The sequence below is a fragment of the Lissotriton helveticus genome, chromosome 12 (assembly GCF_964261635.1).
Source record: "Lissotriton helveticus chromosome 12, aLisHel1.1, whole genome shotgun sequence".
Lineage (NCBI taxonomy): Eukaryota > Metazoa > Chordata > Amphibia > Caudata > Salamandridae > Lissotriton > Lissotriton helveticus.
In genome coordinates, this window is record NC_136073.1 from 132,843,028 (window position 1) to 132,866,517 (window position 23,490).

The window sequence follows — 23,490 nt, forward strand, 5'->3', positions numbered from 1 at the left end:
CAGAAGCTAACCTTTAGAATTTCTTCCATGTCAGTTTTATAAATAGGTGGCTTATTTTGGTGTCACTATTGCCCTTTCACATATTTATTATCGCTACCCCTTTCATATCTTTGCTATAACTCTCGTCCTACATTAGCGCTGGTGCAAACACTTCAAATTATTATACCCTGGCTCTCTCAGTCATACCATTCATGCACTTGAAACTTACTTTACCAATAAAAGAAGCAAATAGAAAAATAAAACAAAAGTGCTTGCTGGATTAGGCAACACACTTCATAAAACTGCATTTTCTTTTCTATTCTCCCCGTGTTACAAGCTTAACTGCTCCCTGTGTAATTTCTCTTAGCCTGCTGTCCCAGGAAGAGAATTTTATCTACAGGCTCTTTCCGTGTTTTTTTCCTAGTCTTTCTTTCCTTTTTCTTAGATTTGTAACTGTTCCTTTACGTGCTCTATTTAGGCGCCATTAATCTCATTTGAGCTCCTTGTACCTGCTGCTGTTTTCTCCACACCTCATACTGCCTTTTCCCTCTTTCTCTCTTTCTCTGAGGTTGGTGGCTACTTTCCAAAGCTTCTGATGCCCCAATGTTCCTTCATCTTGTTGTCAGACGTGAATTGGAAAAGCAACCAAATTAACAAGCCTTTACCACTCATATATGGCAGAGGTTTATACTTTAATTGAGCTAAGAAAAGCGTGTTGTGGGGCCCCTACGAGCCATGGTGCTTGCTTCATCATAATTAGGCATGCAGTCATTAGCCACAGCTCTGATCATGGGTCACTGAGGTCAGTTTCAATAATTCCTCAAAAACCTAACCATGCAGTCCCCCCTAAATGTGTAGTTATCTTGCTTTACTGCTGTTTGTGTGATTAGCTGGGAGGAGCTCATGGCAGCATCCTCCCTATAAAAGTGTAGATGGACCGCTCCTTAACTCTTTCTTGCTTCACATACAGATGGCTTGAGGAGGTACAGGGGAGATGCAGGTCTACTAGACAGTATAGAAGATCTGCGCCAGGTGTGTTTCTCTGCATTGGTATCCCATCACAGGCCCACAAGTGTATGTGTGATCTTTGACTCCTGGCAGTTCACAAGCAGGCGGCCAGGAAACAGTTTCAGCCTATCAACCACTGAGGAGACAAAGCCTTTGTATAAGGAATGAGGAAGCAATTAACACATTCAGCCTATCACAGGAGTTCCCTGAGTGTACCGAATTATAAATTCTCCATGTCACTGTATGTTATTGAGCCCAAGTAGCTCGCCGTGATCGTATAGTGGTTAGTACTCTGCGTTGTGGCCGCAGCAACCTTGGTTCGAATCCGAGTCACGGCATTGTGGTTGGCAATGTCACGGCAGTTGGGTTTTTCTTTTACAGAATTACAAAATGTACCAGTTGTTTTTGTAAAATGTCTATTAAAAACAGATCCTTTAAAATATTTAAACGATCTAACGACAAATTATTTTAACACACATGATTATAAGATGTAGCTATATTGTACCTACTGACATAAATTATCGTTCTTGAACCTATTTGCGGTTGGGGAATGGAGCTCTCCCCCATGCCAATCAGAATGCACATGAATGCAGTTGCAGTTGAGTGACCTGTATTGTGGCTGTCTAGAGGGAATGCACAAATGTAGCTGTCTCGCAGCCCAATCCAGACGTCAATTGGAGACAGGTTTTCAGGCAAATAGAGCTGTAAGTGCAGAGAAATGCTCACTCTCTAAAAATGGCATTTATAAAGTAGTAAAGTTAAATCCAACCTCACCAGTAAATAGGATTTATCAATAAATAAATAAAGCTTCTCCTCTCTGATATGGAATTACCCCCCAAAAAGTATAAGGGAATACCCAATGCTAACCTACGAGAGGGGCAGACCTCACAGTAGTGAAAAATGTAATAGACTGTTTTGTACTACCAGGACATGCAAACTACCACAGTACATGTCTTACCTTTTACTTACATAGCATGATGCCCCTAGGACTACCTAGGGCCTACCTTTTGGTTAATTATATGTAATAAAATTGGAGTTTAAGGCTTGGCAAGTAGTTTTAAATGGCAAGTCGAAGTGGCAGTACACTGCAGCACAGGCACTGCAGTAGCAGGCTTGAGACAGGTTTGAAATGATACTTTTTTGGGCGGCACAATCAGTTCCTGGGTATATGGTATACCACTTTACAAGGGGCTTTCAAGTCAATGAAATCTGTCAGTCAGGTATACTCCAATTACACACATGATTTGGGAAGAAGCACGTTCACTTCAGCACTGATTAGTAGCAATAAAGTGATCAGAGTCCTAAGGCCAACAAAAAGATACAGCAAAATGCGTAGGTGAAAAGCAATAAGGTAGGGTTGAGGCCACCTTAAGAATGCAAGGTCTAACAAAAACAAACTAAGGATAACATGAGTAAAACATCAGGTTTCTCTACGGCATTTGGTGAGACAAGTGTGCCTTCTTTTATCTTCCATAAATGCAATCTTTCCCTGACCCCTTTATTATATAGCTCTTCAAGTAAAAAAGATAAAGCACTTACAAAGGAGCCTCAAATACTCAAAGATGGTAGACTTCTGTAATATGGGCCATAGACTAAAAGCAGCACGAAAACTTGAGTGCCACATGAGAGTATGCATGAAAGCCTATCCTTTTCCAACCTAGAGATATACTCATGCAATTTTTGTTTTTAGGAGAGAATGTGCCTGCTGAAAAAAACATTCTTTTTAAAATGTGCATTGCAGAATACCAGGAATTTGCTTTGGGACACCTTGAAAACTTTCATACAGATTATTTGCACAAAACTTACAGTCAGTTGTTGTGGCCGAGTGGTTAAGGCGATGGACTAGAAATCCATTGGGGTCTCCCCGCGCAGGTTCGAATCCTGCCAACAACGAGAAACTTTTTAACATCGGCTACAATTTCAGAAGTTAACCTTTAGAATTTCTTCCATGTCAGTTTTATAAATAGGTGGCTTATTTTGGTGTCACTATTGCCCTTTCACATATTTATTATCGCTACCCCTTTCATATCTTTGCTATAACTCTCGTCCTACATTAGCGCTGGTGCAAACACTTCAAATTATTATACCCTGGCTCTCTCAGTCATACCATTCATGCACTTGAAACTTACTTTACCAATAAAAGAAGCAAATAGAAAAATAAAATAAAAGTGCTTGCTGGATTAGGCAAACACACTTCATAAAACTGCATTTTCTTTTCTATTCTCCCCGTGTTACAAGCTTAACTGCACCCTGTGTAATTTCTCTTAGCCTGCTGTCCCAGGAAGAGAATTTTATCTACAGGCTCTTTCCGTGTTTTTTTCCTAGTCTTTCTTTCCCTTTTCTTAGATTTGTAACTGTTCCTTTATGTGCTCTATTTAGGCGCCATTAATCTCATTTGAGCTCCTTGTACCTGCTGCTGTTTTCTCCACACCTCATACTGCCTTTTCCCTCTTTCTCTCTTTCTCTGAGGTTGGTGGCTACTTTCCAAAGCTTCTGATGCCCCAATGTTCCTTCATCTTGTTGTCAGACGTGAATTGGAAAAGCAACCAAATTAACAAGCCTTTACCACTCATACATGGCAGAGGTTTATACTTTAATTCAATGAGCTAAGAAAAGCGTGTTGTGGGGCCCCTACGAGCCATGGTGCTTGCTTCATCATAATTGGGCGCGCAGTCATTAGCCACAGCTCTGATCATGGGTCACTGAGGTCAGTTTCAATAATTCCTCAAAAACCTAACCATGCAGTCCCCCCTAACTGTATAGTTATCTTGCTTTACTGCTGTTTGTATGATTAGCTGGGAGGAGCTCACGGCAGCATCCTCCCTATAAAAGTATAGATGGACCGCTCCTTAACTTTTTCTTGCTTCACATACAGATGGCTTGAGGAGGTACAGGGGAGATGCAGGTCTAATAGACAGAATAGAAGATCTGCGCCAGGTGTATTTCTCTGCATTGGTGTCCCATCACAGGCCCACAAGTGTATGTGTGATCTTTGACTTCTGGCAGTTCACAAGCAGGCGGCCAGGAAACGGTTTCAGCCTATCAACCACTGAGGAGACAAAGCCTTTGTATAAGGAATGAGGAAGCAATGAACACATTCAGCCTATCACAGGAGTTCCCTGAGTGTTTCGAATTATAAATTCTCCATGTCACTGTATGTTATTGAGCCCAAGTAGCTCGCCGTGATCGTATAGTGGTTAGTACTCTGCGTTGTGGCCGCAGTAACCTCGGTTCGAATCCGAGTCACGGCATTGTGGTTGGCAATGTCACGGCAGTTGGGTTTTTCTTTTACAGAATTACCAAATGTACCAGTTGTTTTTGTAAAATGTCTATTAAAAACAGATCCTTTAAAATATTTAAACGATCTAACGACAAATTATTTAAACACACATGATTATAAGATGTAGCCTTATTTTTGTTTTTAGGAGAGAATGTGCCTGCTGAAAAAAACATTATTTTTAAAAAGTGCATTGCAGGATATCAGGAACTTTCTGTGGGACACCTTGAAAACTTTCATACAGATTATTTGCACAAAACTTGCAGTCAGTTGTTGTGGCCGAGTGGTTAAGGCGATGGACTAGAAATCCATTGGGGTCCCCCCGCGCAGGTTCGAATCCTGCCAACAACGAGAAACTTTTTAACATCGGCTACAATTTCAGAAGCTAACCTTTAGAATTTCTTCCATGTCAGTTTTATAAATAGGTGGCTTATTTTGGTGTCACTATTGCCCTTTCACATATTTATTATCGCTACCCCTTTCATATCTTTGCTATAACTCTCGTCCTACATTAGCGCTGGTGCAAACACTTCAAATTATTATACCCTGGCTCTCTCAGTCATACCATTCATGCACTTGAAACTTACTTTACCAATAAAAGAAGCAAATAGAAAAATAAAACAAAAGTGCTTGCTGGATTAGGCAACACACTTCATAAAACTGCATTTTCTTTTCTATTCTCCCTGTGTTACAAGCTTAACTGCTCCCTGTGTAATTTCTCTTAGCCTGCTGTCCCAGGAAGAGAATTTTATCTACAGGCTCTTTCCGTGTTTTTTTCCTAGTCTTTCTTTCCTTTTTTTTAGATTTGTAACTGTTCCTTTACGTGCTCTATTTAGGCGCCATTAATCTCATTTGAGCTCCTTGTACCTGCTGCTGTTTTCTCCACACCTCATACTGCCTTTTCCCTCTTTCTCTCTTTCTCTGAGGTTGGTGGCTACTTTCCAAAGCTTCTGATGCCCCAATGTTTCTTCATCTTGTTGTCAGACGTGAATTGGAAAAGCAACCAAATTAACAAGCCTTTACCACTCATATATGGCAGAGGTTTATACTTTAATTGAGCTAAGAAAAGCGTGTTGTGGGGCCCCTACGAGCCATGGTGCTTGCTTCATCATAATTAGGCACGCAGTCATTAGCCACAGCTCTGATCATGGGTCACTGAGGTCAGTTTCAATAATTCCTCAAAAACCTAACCATGCAGTCCCCCCTAACTGTGTAGTTATCTTACTTTACTGCTGTTTGTGTGATTAGCTGGGAGGAGCTCATGGCAGCATCCTCCCTATAAAAGTGTAGATGGACCGCTCCTTAACTCTTTCTTGCTTCACATACAGATGGCTTGAGGAGGTACAGGGGAGATGCAGGTCTACTAGACAGTATAGAAGATCTGCGCCAGGTGTGTTTCTCTGCATTGGTGTCCCATCACAGGCCCACAAGTGTATGTGTGATCTTTGACTCCTGGCAGTTCACAAGCAGGCGGCCAGGAAACAGTTTCAGCCTATCAACCACTGAGGAGACAAAGCCTTTGTATAAGGAATGAGGAAGCAATTAACACATTCAGCCTATCACAGGAGTTCCCTGAGTGTACCGAATTATAAATTCTCCATGTCACTGTATGTTATTGAGCCCAAGTAGCTCGCCGTGATCGTATAGTGGTTAGTACTCTGCGTTGTGGCCGCAGCAACCTCGGTTCGAATCCGAGTCACGGCATTGTGGTTGGCAATGTCACGGCAGTTGGGTTTTTCTTTTACAGAATTACCAAATGTACCAGTTGTTTTTGTAAAATGTCTATTAAAAACAGATCCTTTAAAATATTTAAACGATCTAACGACAAATTATTTTAACACACATGATTATAAGATGTAGCTATATTGTACCTACTAACATAAATTATCGTTCTTGAACCTATTTGCAGTGGGGGAATGGAGCTCTCCCCCATGCCAATCAGAATGCAGATGAATGCAGTTGCAGTTGAGTGACCTGTATTGTGGCTGTCTAGAGGGAATGCACAAATGTAGCTGTCTCGCAGCCCAATCCAGACGTCAATTGGAGACAGGTTTTCAGGCAAATAGAGCAGTAAGTGCAGAGAAATGCTCACTCTCTAAAAATGGCATTTATAAAGTAGTAAAGTTAAATCCAACCTCACCAGTAAATAGGATTTATCAATAAATAAATAAAGCTTCTCCTCTCTGATATGGAATTACCCCCCAAAAAGTATAAGGGAATACCCAATGCTAACCTACGAGAGGGGCAGACCTCACAGTAGTGAAAAATGTAATAGACTGTTTTGTACTACCAGGACATGCAAACTACCACAGTACATGTCTTACCTTTTACTTACATAGCATGATGCCCATAGGACTACCTGGGGCCTACCTTTTGGTTAATTATATGTAATAAAATTGGAGTTTAAGGCTTGGCAAGTAGTTTTAAATGGCAAGTCGAAGTGGCAGTACACTGCAGCACAGGCACTGCAGTAGCAGGCTTGAGACAGGTTTGAAATGATACTTTTTTGGGCGGCACAATCAGTTCCTGGGTATATGGTATACCACTTTACAAGGGGCTTTCAAGTCAATGAAATCTGTCAGTCAGGTATACTCCAATTACACACATGATTAGGGAAGAAGCACGTTCACTTCAGCACTGATTAGTAGCAATAAAGTGATCAGAGTCTTAAGGCCAACAAAAAGATACAGCAAAATGCGTAGGTGAAAAGCAATAAGGTAGGGTTGAGGCCACCTTAAGAATGCAAGGTCTAACAAAAACAAACTAAGGATAACATGAGTAAAACATCAGGTTTCTCTACGGCATTTGGTGAGACAAGTGTGCCTTCTTTTATCTTCCATAAATGCAACCTTTCCCTGACCCCTTTATTATATAGCTCTTCAAGTAAAAAAGATAAAGCACTTACAAAGGAGCCTCAAATACTCAAAGATGGTAGACTTCTGTAATATGGGCCATAGACTAAAAGCAGCACGAAAACAGAGTGCAATAGGGTCCCAAAAACTTGAGTGCCACATGAGAGTATGCATGAAAGCCTATCCTTTTCCAAACTAGAGATATACTCATGCAATTTTTGTTTTTAGGAGAGAATGTGCCTGATGAAAAATACATTATTTTAAAAAAGTGCATTGCAGAATACCAGGAATTTGCTGTGGGACACCTTGAAAACTTTCATGCAGATTATTTGCACAAAACTTACAGTCAGTTGTTGTGGCCGAGTGGTTAAGGCGATGGACTAGAAATCCATTGGGGTCTCCCCGCGCAGGTTCGAATCCTGCCAACAACGAGAAACTTTTTAACATCGGCTACAATTTCAGAAGTTAACCTTTAGAATTTCTTCCATGTCAGTTTTATAAATAGGTGGCTTATTTTGGTGTCACTATTGCCCTTTCACATATTTATTATCGCTACCCCTTTCATATCTTTGCTATAACTCTCGTCCTACATTAGCGCTGGTGCAAACACTTCAATTTATTATACCCTGGCTCTCTCAGTCATACCATTCATGCACTTGAAACTTACTTTACCAATAAAAGAAGCAAATAGAAAAATAAAATAAAAGTGCTTGCTGGATGAGGCAAACACACTTCATAAAACTGCATTTTCTTTTCTATTCTCCCCGTGTTACAAGCTTAACTGCTCCCTGTGTAATTTCTCTTAGCCTGCTGTCCCAGGAAGAGAATTTTATCTACAGGCTCTTTCCGTGTTTTTTTCCTAGTCTTTCTTTCCCTTTTCTTAGATTTGTAACTGTTCCTTTATGTGCTCTATTTAGGCGCCATTAATCTCATTTGAGCTCCTTGTACCTGCTGCTGTTTTCTCCACACCTCATACTGCCTTTTCCCTCTTTCTCTCTTTCTCCGAGGTTTGGTGGCTACTTTCCAAAGCTTCTGATGCCCCAATGTTCCTTCATCTTGTTGTCAGACGTGAATTGGAAAAGCAACCAAATTAACAAGCCTTTACCACTCATACATGGCAGAGGTTTATACTTTAATTCAATGAGCTAAGAAAAGCGTGTTGTGGGGCCCCTACGAGCCATGGTGCTTGCTTCATCATAATTGGGCGCGCAGTCATTAGCCACAGCTCTGATCATGGGTCACTGAGGTCAGTTTCAATAATTCCTCAAAAACCTAACCATGCAGTCCCCCCTAACTGTATAGTTATCTTGCTTTACTGCTGTTTGTGTGATTAGCTGGGAGGAGCTCACGGCAGCATCCTCCCTATAAAAGTATAGATGGACCGCTCCTTAATTTTTTCTTGCTTCACATACAGATGGCTTGAGGAGGTACAGGGGAGATGCAGGTCTAATAGACAGAATAGAAGATCTGCGCCAGGTGTGTTTCTCTGCATTGGTGTCCCATCACAGGCCAACAAGTGTATGTGTGATCTTTGACTTCTGGCAGTTCACAAGCAGGCAACCAGGAAACGGTTTCAGCCTATCAACCACTGAGGAGACAAAGCCTTTGTATAAGGAATGAGGAAGCAATGAACACATTCAGCCTATCACTGGAGTTCCCTGAGTGTTTCTAATTATAAATTCTCCATGTCACTGTATGCTATTGAGCCCAAGTAGCTCGCCGTGATCGTATAGTGGTTAGTACTCTGCGTTGTGGCTGCAGCAACCTCGGTTCGAAACCGAGTCACGGCATTGTGGTTGGCAATGTCACAGCAGTTGGGTTTTTCTTTTACAGAATTACCAAATGTACCAGTTGTTTTTGTAAAATGTCTATTAAAAACAGATCCTTTAAAATATTTAAACGATTTAACGACAAATTATTTAAACACACATGATTATAAGATGTAGCCTTATTTTTGTTTTTAGGAGAGAATGTGCCTGCTGAAAAAAACTATTTTTAAAAAGTGCATTGCAGGATATCAGGAATTTGCTGTGGCACACCTTGAAAACTTTCATGCAGATTATTTGCACAAAACTCACAGTCAGTTGGTGTGGCAGAGTGGTTAAGGCGATGGACTAGAAATCCATTTGGGTCTCCCCGCGCAGGTTCGAATCCTGCCAACAACGAGAAACTTTTTAACATCGGCTACAATTTCAGAAGTTAACCTTTAGAATTTCTTCCATGTCAGTTTTATAAATAGGTGGCTTATTTTGGTGTCACTATTGCCCTTTCACATATTTATTATCGCTACCCCTTTCATATCTTTGCTATAACTCTCGTCCTACATTAGCGCTGGTGCAAACACTTCAAATTATTATACCCTGGCTCTCTCAGTCATAAAATTCATGCACTTGAAACCTACTTTACCAATAAAAGAAGCAAATAGAAAAATAAAATAAAAGTGCTTGCTGGATTAGGCAAACACACTTCATAAAACTGCATTTTCTTTTCTATTCTCCCCGTGTTACAAGCTTAACTGCTCCCTGTGTAATTTCTCTTAGCCTGCTGTCCCAGGAAGAGAATTTTATCTACAGGCTCTTTCCGTGTTTTTTTCCTAGTCTTTCTTTCCCTTTTCTTAGATTTGTAACTGTTCCTTTATGTGCTCTATTTAGGCGCCATTAATCTCATTTGAGCTCCTTGTACCTGCTGCTGTTTTCTCCACACCTCATACTGCCTTTTCCCTCTTTCTCTCTTTCTCTGAGGTTGGTGGCTACTTTCCAAAGCTTCTGATGCCCCAATGTTCCTTCATCTTGTTGTCAGACGTGAATTGGAAAAGCAACCAAATTAACAAGCCTTTACCACTCATACATGGCAGAGGTTTATACTTTAATTCAATGAGCTAAGAAAAGCGTGTTGTGGGGCCCCTACGAGCCATGGTGCTTGCTTCATCATAATTGGGCGCGCAGTCATTAGCCACAGCTCTGATCATGGGTCACTGAGGTCAGTTTCAATAATTCCTCAAAAACCTAACCATGCAGTCCCCCCTAACTGTATAGTTATCTTGCTTTACTGCTGTTTGTATGATTAGCTGGGAGGAGCTCACGGCAGCATCCTCCCTATAAAAGTATAGATGGACCGCTCCTTAACTTTTTCTTGCTTCACATACAGATGGCTTGAGGAGGTACAGGGGAGATGCAGGTCTAATAGACAGAATAGAAGATCTGCGCCAGGGGTATTTCTCTGCATTGGTGTCCCATCACAGGCCCACAAGTGTATGTGTGATCTTTGACTTCTGGCAGTTCACAAGCAGGCGGCCAGGAAACGGTTTCAGCCTATCAACCACTGAGGAGACAAAGCCTTTGTATAAGGAATGAGGAAGCAATGAACACATTCAGCCTATCACAGGAGTTCCCTGAGTGTTTCGAATTATAAATTCTCCATGTCACTGTATGTTATTGAGCCCAAGTAGCTCGCCGTGATCGTATAGTGGTTAGTACTCTGCGTTGTGGCCGCAGTAACCTCGGTTCGAATCCGAGTCACGGCATTGTGGTTGGCAATGTCACGGCAGTTGGGTTTTTCTTTTACAGAATTACCAAATGTACCAGTTGTTTTTGTAAAATGTCTATTAAAAACAGATCCTTTAAAATATTTAAACGATCTAACGACAAATTATTTAAACACACATGATTATAAGATGTAGCCTTATTTTTGTTTTTAGGAGAGAATGTGCCTGCTGAAAAAAACATTATTTTTAAAAAGTGCATTGCAGGATATCAGGAACTTTCTGTGGGACACCTTGAAAACTTTCATACAGATTATTTGCACAAAACTTGCAGTCAGTTGTTGTGGCCGAGTGGTTAAGGCGATGGACTAGAAATCCATTGGGGTCCCCCTGCGCAGGTTCGAATCCTGCCAACAACGAGAAACTTTTTAACATCGGCTACAATTTCAGAAGCTAACCTTTAGAATTTCTTCCATGTCAGTTTTATAAATAGGTGGCTTATTTTGGTGTCACTATTGCCCTTTCACATATTTATTATCGCTACCCCTTTCATATCTTTGCTATAACTCTCGTCCTACATTAGCGCTGGTGCAAACACTTCAAATTATTATACCCTGGCTCTCTCAGTCATACCATTCATGCACTTGAAACTTACTTTACCAATAAAAGAAGCAAATAGAAAAATAAAACAAAAGTGCTTGCTGGATTAGGCAACACACTTCATAAAACTGCATTTTCTTTTCTATTCTCCCCGTGTTACAAGCTTAACTGCTCCCTGTGTAATTTCTCTTAGCCTGCTGTCCCAGGAAGAGAATTTTATCTACAGGCTCTTTCCGTGTTTTTTTCCTAGTCTTTCTTTCCTTTTTCTTAGATTTGTAACTGTTCCTTTACGTGCTCTATTTAGGCGCCATTAATCTCATTTGAGCTCCTTGTACCTGCTGCTGTTTTCTCCACACCTCATACTGCCTTTTCCCTCTTTCTCTCTTTCTCTGAGGTTGGTGGCTACTTTCCAAAGCTTCTGATGCCCCAATGTTCCTTCATCTTGTTGTCAGACGTGAATTGGAAAAGCAACCAAATTAACAAGCCTTTACCACTCATATATGGCAGAGGTTTATACTTTAATTGAGCTAAGAAAAGCGTGTTGTGGGGCCCCTACGAGCCATGGTGCTTGCTTCATCATAATTAGGCATGCAGTCATTAGCCACAGCTCTGATCATGGGTCACTGAGGTCAGTTTCAATAATTCCTCAAAAACCTAACCATGCAGTCCCCCCTAACTGTGTAGTTATCTTGCTTTACTGCTGTTTGTGTGATTAGCTGGGAGGAGCTCATGGCAGCATCCTCCCTATAAAAGTGTAGATGGACCGCTCCTTAACTCTTTCTTGCTTCACATACAGATGGCTTGAGGAGGTACAGGGGAGATGCAGGTCTACTAGACAGTATAGAAGATCTGCGCCAGGTGTGTTTCTCTGCATTGGTATCCCATCACAGGCCCACAAGTGTATGTGTGATCTTTGACTCCTGGCAGTTCACAAGCAGGCGGCCAGGAAACAGTTTCAGCCTATCAACCACTGAGGAGACAAAGCCTTTGTATAAGGAATGAGGAAGCAATTAACACATTCAGCCTATCACAGGAGTTCCCTGAGTGTACCGAATTATAAATTCTCCATGTCACTGTATGTTATTGAGCCCAAGTAGCTCGCCGTGATCGTATAGTGGTTAGTACTCTGCGTTGTGGCCGCAGCAACCTTGGTTCGAATCCGAGTCACGGCATTGTGGTTGGCAATGTCACGGCAGTTGGGTTTTTCTTTTACAGAATTACAAAATGTACCAGTTGTTTTTGTAAAATGTCTATTAAAAACAGATCCTTTAAAATATTTAAACGATCTAACGACAAATTATTTTAACACACATGATTATAAGATGTAGCTATATTGTACCTACTGACATAAATTATCGTTCTTGAACCTATTTGCGGTTGGGGAATGGAGCTCTCCCCCATGCCAATCAGAATGCACATGAATGCAGTTGCAGTTGAGTGACCTGTATTGTGGCTGTCTAGAGGGAATGCACAAATGTAGCTGTCTCGCAGCCCAATCCAGACGTCAATTGGAGACAGGTTTTCAGGCAAATAGAGCTGTAAGTGCAGAGAAATGCTCACTCTCTAAAAATGGCATTTATAAAGTAGTAAAGTTAAATCCAACCTCACCAGTAAATAGGATTTATCAATAAATAAATAAAGCTTCTCCTCTCTGATATGGAATTACCCCCCAAAAAGTATAAGGGAATACCCAATGCTAACCTACAAGAGGGGCAGACCTCACAGTAGTGAAAAATGTAATAGACTGTTTTGTACTACCAGGACATGCAAACTACCACAGTACATGTCTTACCTTTTACTTACATAGCATGATGCCCCTAGGACTACCTAGGGCCTACCTTTTGGTTAATTATATGTAATAAAATTGGAGTTTAAGGCTTGGCAAGTAGTTTTAAATGGCAAGTCGAAGTGGCAGTACACTGCAGCACAGGCACTGCAGTAGCAGGCTTGAGACAGGTTTGAAATGATACTTTTTTGGGCGGCACAATCAGTTCCTGGGTATATGGTATACCACTTTACAAGGGGCTTTCAAGTCAATGAAATCTGTCAGTCAGGTATACTCCAATTACACACATGATTTGGGAAGAAGCACGTTCACTTCAGCACTGATTAGTAGCAATAAAGTGATCAGAGTCCTAAGGCCAACAAAAAGATACAGCAAAATGCGTAGGTGAAAAGCAATAAGGTAGGGTTGAGGCCACCTTAAGAATGCAAGGTCTAACAAAAACAAACTAAGGATAACATGAGTAAAACATCAGGTTTCTCTATGGCATTTGGTGAGACAAGTGTGCCTTCTTTTATCTTCCATAAATGCAATCTTTCCCTGACCCCTTTATTATATAGCTCTTCAAGTAAAAAAGATAAAGCACTTACAAAGGAGCCTCAAATACTCAAAGATGGTAGACTTCTGTAATATGGGCCATAGACTAAAAGCAGCACGAAAACTTGAGTGCCACATGAGAGTATGCATGAAAGCCTATCCTTTTCCAACCTAGAGATATACTCATGCAATTTTTGTTTTTAGGAGAGAATGTGCCTGCTGAAAAAAACATTCTTTTTAAAAAGTGCATTGCAGAATACCAGGAATTTGCTTTGGGACACCTTGAAAACTTTCATACAGATTATTTGCACAAAACTTACAGTCAGTTGTTGTGGCCGAGTGGTTAAGGCGATGGACTAGAAATCCATTGGGGTCTCCCCGCGCAGGTTCGAATCCTGCCAACAACGAGAAACTTTTTAACATCGGCTACAATTTCAGAAGTTAACCTTTAGAATTTCTTCCATGTCAGTTTTATAAATAGGTGGCTTATTTTGGTGTCACTATTGCCCTTTCACATATTTATTATCGCTACCCCTTTCATATCTTTGCTATAACTCTCGTCCTACATTAGCGCTGGTGCAAACACTTCAAATTATTATACCCTGGCTCTCTCAGTCATACCATTCATGCACTTGAAACTTACTTTACCAATAAAAGAAGCAAATAGAAAAATAAAATAAAAGTGCTTGCTGGATTAGGCAAACACACTTCATAAAACTGCATTTTCTTTTCTATTCTCCCCGTGTTACAAGCTTAACTGCACCCTGTGTAATTTCTCTTAGCCTGCTGTCCCAGGAAGAGAATTTTATCTACAGGCTCTTTCCGTGTTTTTTTCCTAGTCTTTCTTTCCCTTTTCTTAGATTTGTAACTGTTCCTTTATGTGCTCTATTTAGGCGCCATTAATCTCATTTGAGCTCCTTGTACCTGCTGCTGTTTTCTCCACACCTCATACTGCCTTTTCCCTCTTTCTCTCTTTCTCTGAGGTTGGTGGCTACTTTCCAAAGCTTCTGATGCCCCAATGTTCCTTCATCTTGTTGTCAGACGTGAATTGGAAAAGCAACCAAATTAACAAGCCTTTACCACTCATACATGGCAGAGGTTTATACTTTAATTCAATGAGCTAAGAAAAGCGTGTTGTGGGGCCCCTACGAGCCATGGTGCTTGCTTCATCATAATTGGGCGTGCAGTCATTAGCCACAGCTCTGATCATGGGTCACTGAGGTCAGTTTCAATAATTCCTCAAAAACCTAACCATGCAGTCCCCCCTAACTGTATAGTTATCTTGCTTTACTGCTGTTTGTATGATTAGCTGGGAGGAGCTCACGGCAGCATCCTCCCTATAAAAGTATAGATGGACCGCTCCTTAACTTTTTCTTGCTTCACATACAGATGGCTTGAGGAGGTACAGGGGAGATGCAGGTCTAATAGACAGAATAGAAGATCTGCGCCAGGTGTATTTCTCTGCATTGGTGTCCCATCACAGGCCCACAAGTGTATGTGTGATCTTTGACTTCTGGCAGTTCACAAGCAGGCGGCCAGGAAACGGTTTCAGCCTATCAACCACTGAGGAGACAAAGCCTTTGTATAAGGAATGAGGAAGCAATGAACACATTCAGCCTATCACAGGAGTTCCCTGAGTGTTTCGAATTATAAATTCTCCATGTCACTGTATGTTATTCAGCCCAAGTAGCTCGCCGTGATCGTATAGTGGTTAGTACTCTGCGTTGTGGCCGCAGTAACCTCGGTTCGAATCCGAGTCACGGCATTGTGGTTGGCAATGTCACGGCAGTTGGGTTTTTCTTTTACAGAATTACCAAATGTACCAGTTGTTTTTGTAAAATGTCTATTAAAAACAGATCCTTTAAAATATTTAAACGATCTAACGACAAATTATTTAAACACACATGATTATAAGATGTAGCCTTATTTTTGTTTTTAGGAGAGAATGTGCCTGCTGAAAAAAACATTATTTTTAAAAAGTGCATTGCAGGATATCAGGAACTTTCTGTGGGACACCTTGAAAACTTTCATACAGATTATTTGCACAAAACTTGCAGTCAGTTGTTGTGGCTGAGTGGTTAAGGCGATGGACTAGAAATCCATTGGGGTCCCCCCGCGCAGGTTCGAATCCTGCCAACAACGAGAAACTTTTTAACATCGGCTACAATTTCAGAAGCTAACCTTTAGAATTTCTTCCATGTCAGTTTTATAAATAGGTGGCTTATTTTGGTGTCACTATTGCCCTTTCACATATTTATTATCGCTACCCCTTTCATATCTTTGCTATAACTCTCGTCCTACATTAGCGCTGGTGCAAACACTTCAAATTATTATACCCTGGCTCTCTCAGTCATACCATTCATGCACTTGAAACTTACTTTACCAATAAAAGAAGCAAATAGAAAAATAAAACAAAAGTGCTTGCTGGATTAGGCAACACACTTCATAAAACTGCATTTTCTTTTCTATTCTCCCCGTGTTACAAGCTTAACTGCTCCCTGTGTAATTTCTCTTAGCCTGCTGTCCCAGGAAGAGAATTTTATCTACAGGCTCTTTCCGTGTTTTTTTCCTAGTCTTTCTTTCCTTTTTTTTAGATTTGTAACTGTTCCTTTACGTGCTCTATTTAGGCGCCATTAATCTCATTTGAGCTCCTTGTACCTGCTGCTGTTTTCTCCACACCTCATACTGCCTTTTCCCTCTTTCTCTCTTTCTCTGAGGTTGGTGGCTACTTTCCAAAGCTTCTGATGCCCCAATGTTTCTTCATCTTGTTGTCAGACGTGAATTGGAAAAGCAACCAAATTAACAAGCCTTTACCACTCATATATGGCAGAGGTTTATACTTTAATTGAGCTAAGAAAAGAGTGTTGTGGGGCCCCTACGAGCCATGGTGCTTGCTTCATCATAATTAGGCACGCAGTCATTAGCCACAGCTCTGATCATGGGTCACTGAGGTCAGTTTCAATAATTCCTCAAAAACCTAACCATGCAGTCCCCCCTAACTGTGTAGTTATCTTACTTTACTGCTGTTTGTGTGATTAGCTGGGAGGAGCTCATGGCAGCATCCTCCCTATAAAAGTGTAGATGGACCGCTCCTTAACTCTTTCTTGCTTCACATACAGATGGCTTGAGGAGGTACAGGGGAGATGCAGGTCTACTAGACAGTATAGAAGATCTGCGCCAGGTGTGTTTCTCTGCATTGGTGTCCCATCACAGGCCCACAAGTGTATGTGTGATCTTTGACTCCTGGCAGTTCACAAGCAGGCGGCCAGGAAACAGTTTCAGCCTATCAACCACTGAGGAGACAAAGCCTTTGTATAAGGAATGAGGAAGCAATTAACACATTCAGCCTATCACAGGAGTTCCCTGAGTGTACCGAATTATAAATTCTCCATGTCACTGTATGTTATTGAGCCCAAGTAGCTCGCCGTGATCGTATAGTGGTTAGTACTCTGCGTTGTGGCCGCAGCAACCTCGGTTCGAATCCGAGTCACGGCATTGTGGTTGGCAATGTCACAGCAGTTGGGTTTTTCTTTTACAGAATTACCAAATGTACCAGTTGTTTTTGTAAAATGTCTATTAAAAACAGATCCTTTAAAATATTTAAACGATCTAACGACAAATTATTTTAACACACATGATTATAAGATGTAGCTATATTGTACCTACTAACATAAATTATCGTTCTTGAACCTATTTGCGGTGGGGGAATGGAGCTCTCCCCCATGCCAATCAGAATGCAGATGAATGCAGTTGCAGTTGAGTGACCTGTATTGTGGCTGTCTAGAGGGAATGCACAAATGTAGCTGTCTCGCAGCCCAATCCAGACGTCAATTGGAGACAGGTTTTCAGGCAAATAGAGCAGTAAGTGCAGAGAAATGCTCACTCTCTAAAAATGGCATTTATAAAGTAGTAAAGTTAAATCCAACCTCACCAGTAAATAGGATTTATCAATAAATAAATAAAGCTTCTCCTCTCTGATATGGAATTACCCCCCAAAAAGTATAAGGGAATACCCAATGCTAACCTACGAGAGGGGCAGACCTCACAGTAGTGAAAAATGTAATAGACTGTTTTGTACTACCAGGACATGCAAACTACCACAGTACATGTCTTACCTTTTACTTACATAGCATGATGCCCATAGGACTACCTGGGGCCTACCTTTTGGTTAATTATATGTAATTAAATTGGAGTTTAAGGCTTGGCAAGTAGTTTTAAATGGCAAGTCGAAGTGGCAGTACACTGCAGCACAGGCACTGCAGTAGCAGGCTTGAGACAGGTTTGAAATGATACTTTTTTGGGCGGCACAATCAGTTCCTGGGTATATGGTATACCACTTTACAAGGGGCTTTCAAGTCAATGAAATCTGTCAGTCAGGTATACTCCAATTACACACATGATTAGGGAAGAAGCACGTTCACTTCAGCACTGATTAGTAGCAATAAAGTGATCAGAGTCTTAAGGCCAACAAAAAGATACAGCAAAATGCGTAGGTGAAAAGCAATAAGGTAGGGTTGAGGCCACCTTAAGAATGCAAGGTCTAACAAAAACAAACTAAGGATAACATGAGTAAAACATCAGGTTTCTCTACGGCATTTGGTGAGACAAGTGTGCCTTCTTTTATCTTCCATAAATGCAACCTTTCCCTGACCCCTTTATTATATAGCTCTTCAAGTAAAAAAGATAAAGCACTTACAAAGGAGCCTCAAATACTCAAAGATGGTAGACTTCTGTAATATGGGCCATAGACTAAAAGCAGCACGAAAACAGAGTGCAATAGGGTCCCAAAAACTTGAGTGCCACATGAGAGTATGCATGAAAGCCTATCCTTTTCCAAACTAGAGATATACTCATGCAATTTTTGTTTTTAGGAGAGAATGTGCCTGATGAAAAATACATTATTTTAAAAAAGTGCATTGCAGAATACCAGGAATTTGCTGTGGGACACCTTGAAAACTTTCATACAGATTATTTGCACAAAATTTACAGTCAGTTGTTGTGGCCGAGTGGTTAAGGCGATGGACTAGAAATCCATTGGGGTCTCCCCGCGCAGGTTCGAATCCTGCCAACAACGAGAAACTTTTTAACATCGGCTACAATTTCAGAAGTTAACCTTTAGAATTTCTTCCATGTCAGTTTTATAAATAGGTGGCTTATTTTGGTGTCACTATTGCCCTTTCACATATTTATTATCGCTACCCCTTTCATATCTTTGCTATAACTCTCGTCCTACATTAGCGCTGGTGCAAACACTTCAATTTATTATACCCTGGCTCTCTCAGTCATACCATTCATGCACTTGAAACTTACTTTACCAATAAAAGAAGCAAATAGAAAAATAAAATAAAAGTGCTTGCTGGATGAGGCAAACACACTTCATAAAACTGCATTTTCTTTTCTATTCTCCCCGTGTTACAAGCTTAACTGCTCCCTGTGTAATTTCTCTTAGCCTGCTGTCCCAGGAAGAGAATTTTATCTACAGGCTCTTTCCGTGTTTTTTTCCTAGTCTTTCTTTCCCTTTTCTTAGATTTGTAACTGTTCCTTTATGTGCTCTATTTAGGCGCCATTAATCTCATTTGAGCTCCTTGTACCTGCTGCTGTTTTCTCCACACCTCATACTGCCTTTTCCCTCTTTCTCTCTTTCTCCGAGGTTTGGTGGCTACTTTCCAAAGCTTCTGATGCCCCAATGTTCCTTCATCTTGTTGTCAGACGTGAATTGGAAAAGCAACCAAATTAACAAGCCTTTACCACTCATACATGGCAGAGGTTTATACTTTAATTCAATGAGGTAAGAAAAGCGTGTTGTGGGGCCCCTACGAGCCATGGTGCTTGCTTCATCATAATTGGGCGCGCAGTCATTAGCCACAGCTCTGATCATGGGTCACTGAGGTCAGTTTCAATAATTCCTCAAAAACCTAACCATGCAGTCCCCCCTAACTGTATAGTTATCTTGCTTTACTGCTGTTTGTGTGATTAGCTGGGAGGAGCTCACGGCAGCATCCTCCCTATAAAAGTATAGATGGACCGCTCCTTAATTTTTTCTTGCTTCACATACAGATGGCTTGAGGAGGTACAGGGGAGATGCAGGTCTAATAGACAGAATAGAAGATCTGCGCCAGGTGTGTTTCTCTGCATTGGTGTCCCATCACAGGCCAACAAGTGTATGTGTGATCTTTGACTTCTGGCAGTTCACAAGCAGGCAACCAGGAAACGGTTTCAGCCTATCAACCACTGAGGAGACAAAGCCTTTGTATAAGGAATGAGGAAGCAATGAACACATTCAGCCTATCACTGGAGTTCCCTGAGTGTTTCTAATTATAAATTCTCCATGTCACTGTATGTTATTGAGCCCAAGTAGCTCGCCGTGATCGTATAGTGGTTAGTACTCTGCGTTGTGGCTGCAGCAACCTCGGTTCGAAACCGAGTCACGGCATTGTGGTTGGCAATGTCACAGCTGTTGGGTTTTTCTTTTACAGAATTACCAAATGTACCAGTTGTTTTTGTAAAATGTCTATTAAAAACAGATCCTTTAAAATATTTAAACGATTTAACGACAAATTATTTAAACACACATGATTATAAGATGTAGCCTTATTTTTGTTTTTAGGAGAGAATGTGCCTGCTGAAAAAAACTATTTTTAAAAAGTGCATTGCAGGATATCAGGAATTTGCTGTGGCACACCTTGAAAACTTTCATGCAGATTATTTGCACAAAACTCACAGTCAGTTGGTGTGGCAGAGTGGTTAAGGCGATGGACTAGAAATCCATTTGGGTCTCCCCGCGCAGGTTCGAATCCTGCCAACAACGAGAAACTTTTTAACATCGGCTACAATTTCAGAAGTTAACCTTTAGAATTTCTTCCATGTCAGTTTTATAAATAGGTGGCTTATTTTGGTGTCACTATTGCCCTTTCACATATTTATTATCGCTACCCCTTTCATATCTTTGCTATAACTCTCGTCCTACATTAGCGCTGGTGCAAACACTTCAAATTATTATACCCTGGCTCTCTCAGTCATACCATTCATGCACTTGAAACTTACTTTACCAATAAAAGAAGCAAATAGAAAAATAAAATAAAAGTGCTTGCTGGATTAGGCAAACACACTTCATAAAACTGCATTTTCTTTTCTATTCTCCCCGTGTTACAAGCTTAACTGCTCCCTGTGTAATTTCTCTTAGCCTGCTGTCCCAGGAAGAGAATTTTATCTACAGGCTCTTTCCGTGTTTTTTTCCTAGTCTTTCTTTCCCTTTTCTTAGATTTGTAACTGTTCCTTTATGTGCTCTATTTAGGCGCCATTAATCTCATTTGAGCTCCTTGTACCTGCTGCTGTTTTCTCCACACCTCATACTGCCTTTTCCCTCTTTCTCTCTTTCTCTGAGGTTGGTGGCTACTTTCCAAAGCTTCTGATGCCCCAATGTTCCTTCATCTTGTTGTCAGACGTGAATTGGAAAAGCAACCAAATTAACAAGCCTTTACCACTCATAGATGGCAGAGGTTTATACTTTAATTCAATGAGCTAAGAAAAGCGTGTTGTGGGGCCCCTACGAGCCATGGTGCTTGCTTCATCATAATTGGGCGCGCAGTCATTAGCCACAGCTCTGATCATGGGTCACTGAGGTCAGTTTCAATAATTCCTCAAAAACCTAACCATGCAGTCCCCCCTAACTGTATAGTTATCTTGCTTTACTGCTGTTTGTGTGATTAGCTGGGAGGAGCTCACGGCAGCATCCTCCCTATAAAAGTATAGATGGACCGCTCCTTAATTTTTTCTTGCTTCACATACAGATGGCTTGAGGAGGTACAGGGGAGATGCAGGTCTAATAGACAGAATAGAAGATCTGCACCAGGTGTGTTTCTCTGCATTGGTGTCCCATCACAGGCCAACAAGTGTATGTGTGATCTTTGACTTCTGGCAGTTCACAAGCAGGCAACCAGGAAACGGTTTCAGCCTATCAACCACTGAGGAGACAAAGCCTTTGTATAAGGAATGAGGAAGCAATGAACACATTCAGCCTATCACTGGAGTTCCCTGAGTGTTTCGAATTATAAATTCTCCATGTCACTGTATGTTATTGAGCCCAAGTAGCTCCCCGTGATCGTATAGTGGTTAGTACTCTGCGTTGCGGCTGCAGCAACCTCGGTTCGAATCCGAGTCACGGCATTGTGGTTGGCAATGTCACAGCAGTTGGGTTTTTCTTTTACAGAATTACCAAATGTACCAGTTGTTTTTGTAAAATGTCTATTAAAAACAGATCCTTTAAAATATTTAAACGATTTAACGACAAATTATTTAAACACACATGATTATAAGATGTAGCCTTATTTTTGTTTTTAGGAGAGAATGTGCCTGCTGAAAATCATTATTTTTAAAAAGTGCATTGCAGGATATCAGGAATTTGCTGTGGCACACCTTGAAAACTTTCATGCAGATTATTTGCACAAAACTTACAGTCAGTTGTTGTGGCCGAGTGGTTAAGGCGATGGACTAGAAATCCATTGGGGTCTCCCCGCGCAGGTTCGAATCCTGCCAACAACGAGAAACTTTTTAACATCGGCTACAATTTCAGAAGTTAACCTTTAGAATTTCTTCCATGTCAGTTTTATAAATAGGTGGCTTATTTTGGTGTCACTATTGCCCTTTCACATATTTATTATCGCTACCCCTTTCATATCTTTGCTATAACTCTCGTCCTACATTAGCGCTGGTGCAAACACTTCAAATTATTATACCCTGGCTCTCTCAGTCATACCATTCATGCACTTGAAACTTACTTTACCAATCAAGTCAAGTCAAGTCAAGTAATTTATATAGCGCACTACATACCCAGAGGGTCTCAAGGCGCTTAGGAAGGGGAGGAGGATTACTTGTCAAATATCCACGTTTTAAGTTGCTTTCTGAATGCTAGGTGGTTCTGGGTAAGGCGAAGGTAAGTGGGGAGTGAGTTCCAAGTTTTAGCAGCCAGGTATGAGAAGGATCTGCCTCCCATGGTGGTCTTGTTGATGCGGGGTACAGTGGCGAGGGCTTGGCTGGAAGAACGTAGTTGGCGGGAGGGGGTGTAGAAGGACAGTCGTGAGTTGAGGCATTCTGGTCCGATGTCGTAGAGTGATTTGTGAGAGTGGGTTAGCAGTCGGAAAGTGATTCTCTTATTGACGGGTAGCCAGTGGAGGTCTTTCAGGTGACCAGAGATGTGTTCGTTGCGCGGGATGTCTAATATGATCCTGGCTGAGGCGTTTTGGATTCGTTGGAGTTTCTTCTGGAGTTTAGCGGTAATACCTGCGTAGAGGGTGTTTCCGTAGTCCAGTCGGCTCGTGACCAGAGCATGGGTGACTGTTTTCCTGGTTTCGGTGGGGATCCAGCGAAATGTTTTTTTGAGCATGCGAAGAATGTTGAAGCAGGATGAAGAGACGGCGTTGACTTGTCTGTTCATTGAGAGTGAAGAGTCCAGGATGACGCCTAGGTTCCGTGCGTGGTCTGTCGGGATGGGTGCTTTTCCAAGGGCTTCCGGCCACCAAGAGTCGTCCCATGCAGAGGGGGATGTGCCTAAGATGAGGACTTCTGTTTTATCTGAGTTCAGTTTCAGACGGCTGTGTTTCATCCATTCGGCAACTTCGTTCATTCCTGCGTGTAGGTTAGTTTTGGCGGTGCTGGGGTCATTGGTGAGAGAAAGGATCAGTTGAGTGTCATCCGCGTAAGAGATGATGTTGAGGTTGTGTTGGCGGGCGATGGCCGCGAGGGGGCTCATGTATACGTTGAAGAGGGTGGGGCTGAGTGAGGATCCTTGTGGTACGCCACAGATGACTTCAGAGGCCTCGGACTTGAATGGTGGAAGGCGGACTCTCTGGGTTCTTCCGGTGAGGAACGATGTGATCCATTCGAGTGCTTTTCCTTGTATTCCGATGTTTCTGAGGCGTTGTAAAAGGGTGCTGTGGCAGACTGTGTCGAATGCTGCAGAGAGGTCGAGGAGGAT

At 41.5% G+C, this 23,490-nt stretch overlaps 17 non-coding genes across 17 annotated transcripts; all 17 read left to right on the forward strand.

The window, feature by feature from the left end:
• Positions 1-1,253: 1,253 nt before the first annotated feature.
• TRNAH-GUG (transfer RNA histidin (anticodon GUG)) lies at positions 1,254-1,325 on the forward strand. Its single transcript has one exon. It is a non-coding gene; the product is annotated as a tRNA-His (tRNA).
• Positions 1,326-2,798: 1,473 nt separating this feature from the next.
• On the forward strand, positions 2,799-2,880 carry TRNAS-AGA (transfer RNA serine (anticodon AGA)). The gene has a single exon. It is a non-coding gene; the product is annotated as a tRNA-Ser (tRNA).
• Positions 2,881-4,166: 1,286 nt separating this feature from the next.
• TRNAH-GUG (transfer RNA histidin (anticodon GUG)) lies at positions 4,167-4,238 on the forward strand. The gene has a single exon. It is a non-coding gene; the product is annotated as a tRNA-His (tRNA).
• A 295-nt stretch (positions 4,239-4,533) lies between these two features.
• TRNAS-AGA (transfer RNA serine (anticodon AGA)) lies at positions 4,534-4,615 on the forward strand. Its single transcript has one exon. It is a non-coding gene; the product is annotated as a tRNA-Ser (tRNA).
• Positions 4,616-5,896: 1,281 nt separating this feature from the next.
• On the forward strand, positions 5,897-5,968 carry TRNAH-GUG (transfer RNA histidin (anticodon GUG)). The gene has a single exon. It is a non-coding gene; the product is annotated as a tRNA-His (tRNA).
• A 1,497-nt stretch (positions 5,969-7,465) lies between these two features.
• On the forward strand, positions 7,466-7,547 carry TRNAS-AGA (transfer RNA serine (anticodon AGA)). The gene has a single exon. It is a non-coding gene; the product is annotated as a tRNA-Ser (tRNA).
• Positions 7,548-9,199: 1,652 nt separating this feature from the next.
• Positions 9,200-9,281, forward strand: TRNAS-AGA (transfer RNA serine (anticodon AGA)). The gene has a single exon. It is a non-coding gene; the product is annotated as a tRNA-Ser (tRNA).
• A 1,286-nt stretch (positions 9,282-10,567) lies between these two features.
• Positions 10,568-10,639, forward strand: TRNAH-GUG (transfer RNA histidin (anticodon GUG)). Its single transcript has one exon. It is a non-coding gene; the product is annotated as a tRNA-His (tRNA).
• A 295-nt stretch (positions 10,640-10,934) lies between these two features.
• Positions 10,935-11,016, forward strand: TRNAS-AGA (transfer RNA serine (anticodon AGA)). The gene has a single exon. It is a non-coding gene; the product is annotated as a tRNA-Ser (tRNA).
• Positions 11,017-12,297: 1,281 nt separating this feature from the next.
• Positions 12,298-12,369, forward strand: TRNAH-GUG (transfer RNA histidin (anticodon GUG)). Its single transcript has one exon. It is a non-coding gene; the product is annotated as a tRNA-His (tRNA).
• A 1,473-nt stretch (positions 12,370-13,842) lies between these two features.
• Positions 13,843-13,924, forward strand: TRNAS-AGA (transfer RNA serine (anticodon AGA)). Its single transcript has one exon. It is a non-coding gene; the product is annotated as a tRNA-Ser (tRNA).
• A 1,286-nt stretch (positions 13,925-15,210) lies between these two features.
• TRNAH-GUG (transfer RNA histidin (anticodon GUG)) lies at positions 15,211-15,282 on the forward strand. The gene has a single exon. It is a non-coding gene; the product is annotated as a tRNA-His (tRNA).
• A 295-nt stretch (positions 15,283-15,577) lies between these two features.
• TRNAS-AGA (transfer RNA serine (anticodon AGA)) lies at positions 15,578-15,659 on the forward strand. Its single transcript has one exon. It is a non-coding gene; the product is annotated as a tRNA-Ser (tRNA).
• Positions 15,660-16,940: 1,281 nt separating this feature from the next.
• TRNAH-GUG (transfer RNA histidin (anticodon GUG)) lies at positions 16,941-17,012 on the forward strand. Its single transcript has one exon. It is a non-coding gene; the product is annotated as a tRNA-His (tRNA).
• A 1,497-nt stretch (positions 17,013-18,509) lies between these two features.
• TRNAS-AGA (transfer RNA serine (anticodon AGA)) lies at positions 18,510-18,591 on the forward strand. Its single transcript has one exon. It is a non-coding gene; the product is annotated as a tRNA-Ser (tRNA).
• A 1,652-nt stretch (positions 18,592-20,243) lies between these two features.
• On the forward strand, positions 20,244-20,325 carry TRNAS-AGA (transfer RNA serine (anticodon AGA)). The gene has a single exon. It is a non-coding gene; the product is annotated as a tRNA-Ser (tRNA).
• A 1,651-nt stretch (positions 20,326-21,976) lies between these two features.
• Positions 21,977-22,058, forward strand: TRNAS-AGA (transfer RNA serine (anticodon AGA)). Its single transcript has one exon. It is a non-coding gene; the product is annotated as a tRNA-Ser (tRNA).
• The last annotated feature ends 1,432 nt before the right edge of the window (positions 22,059-23,490 follow it).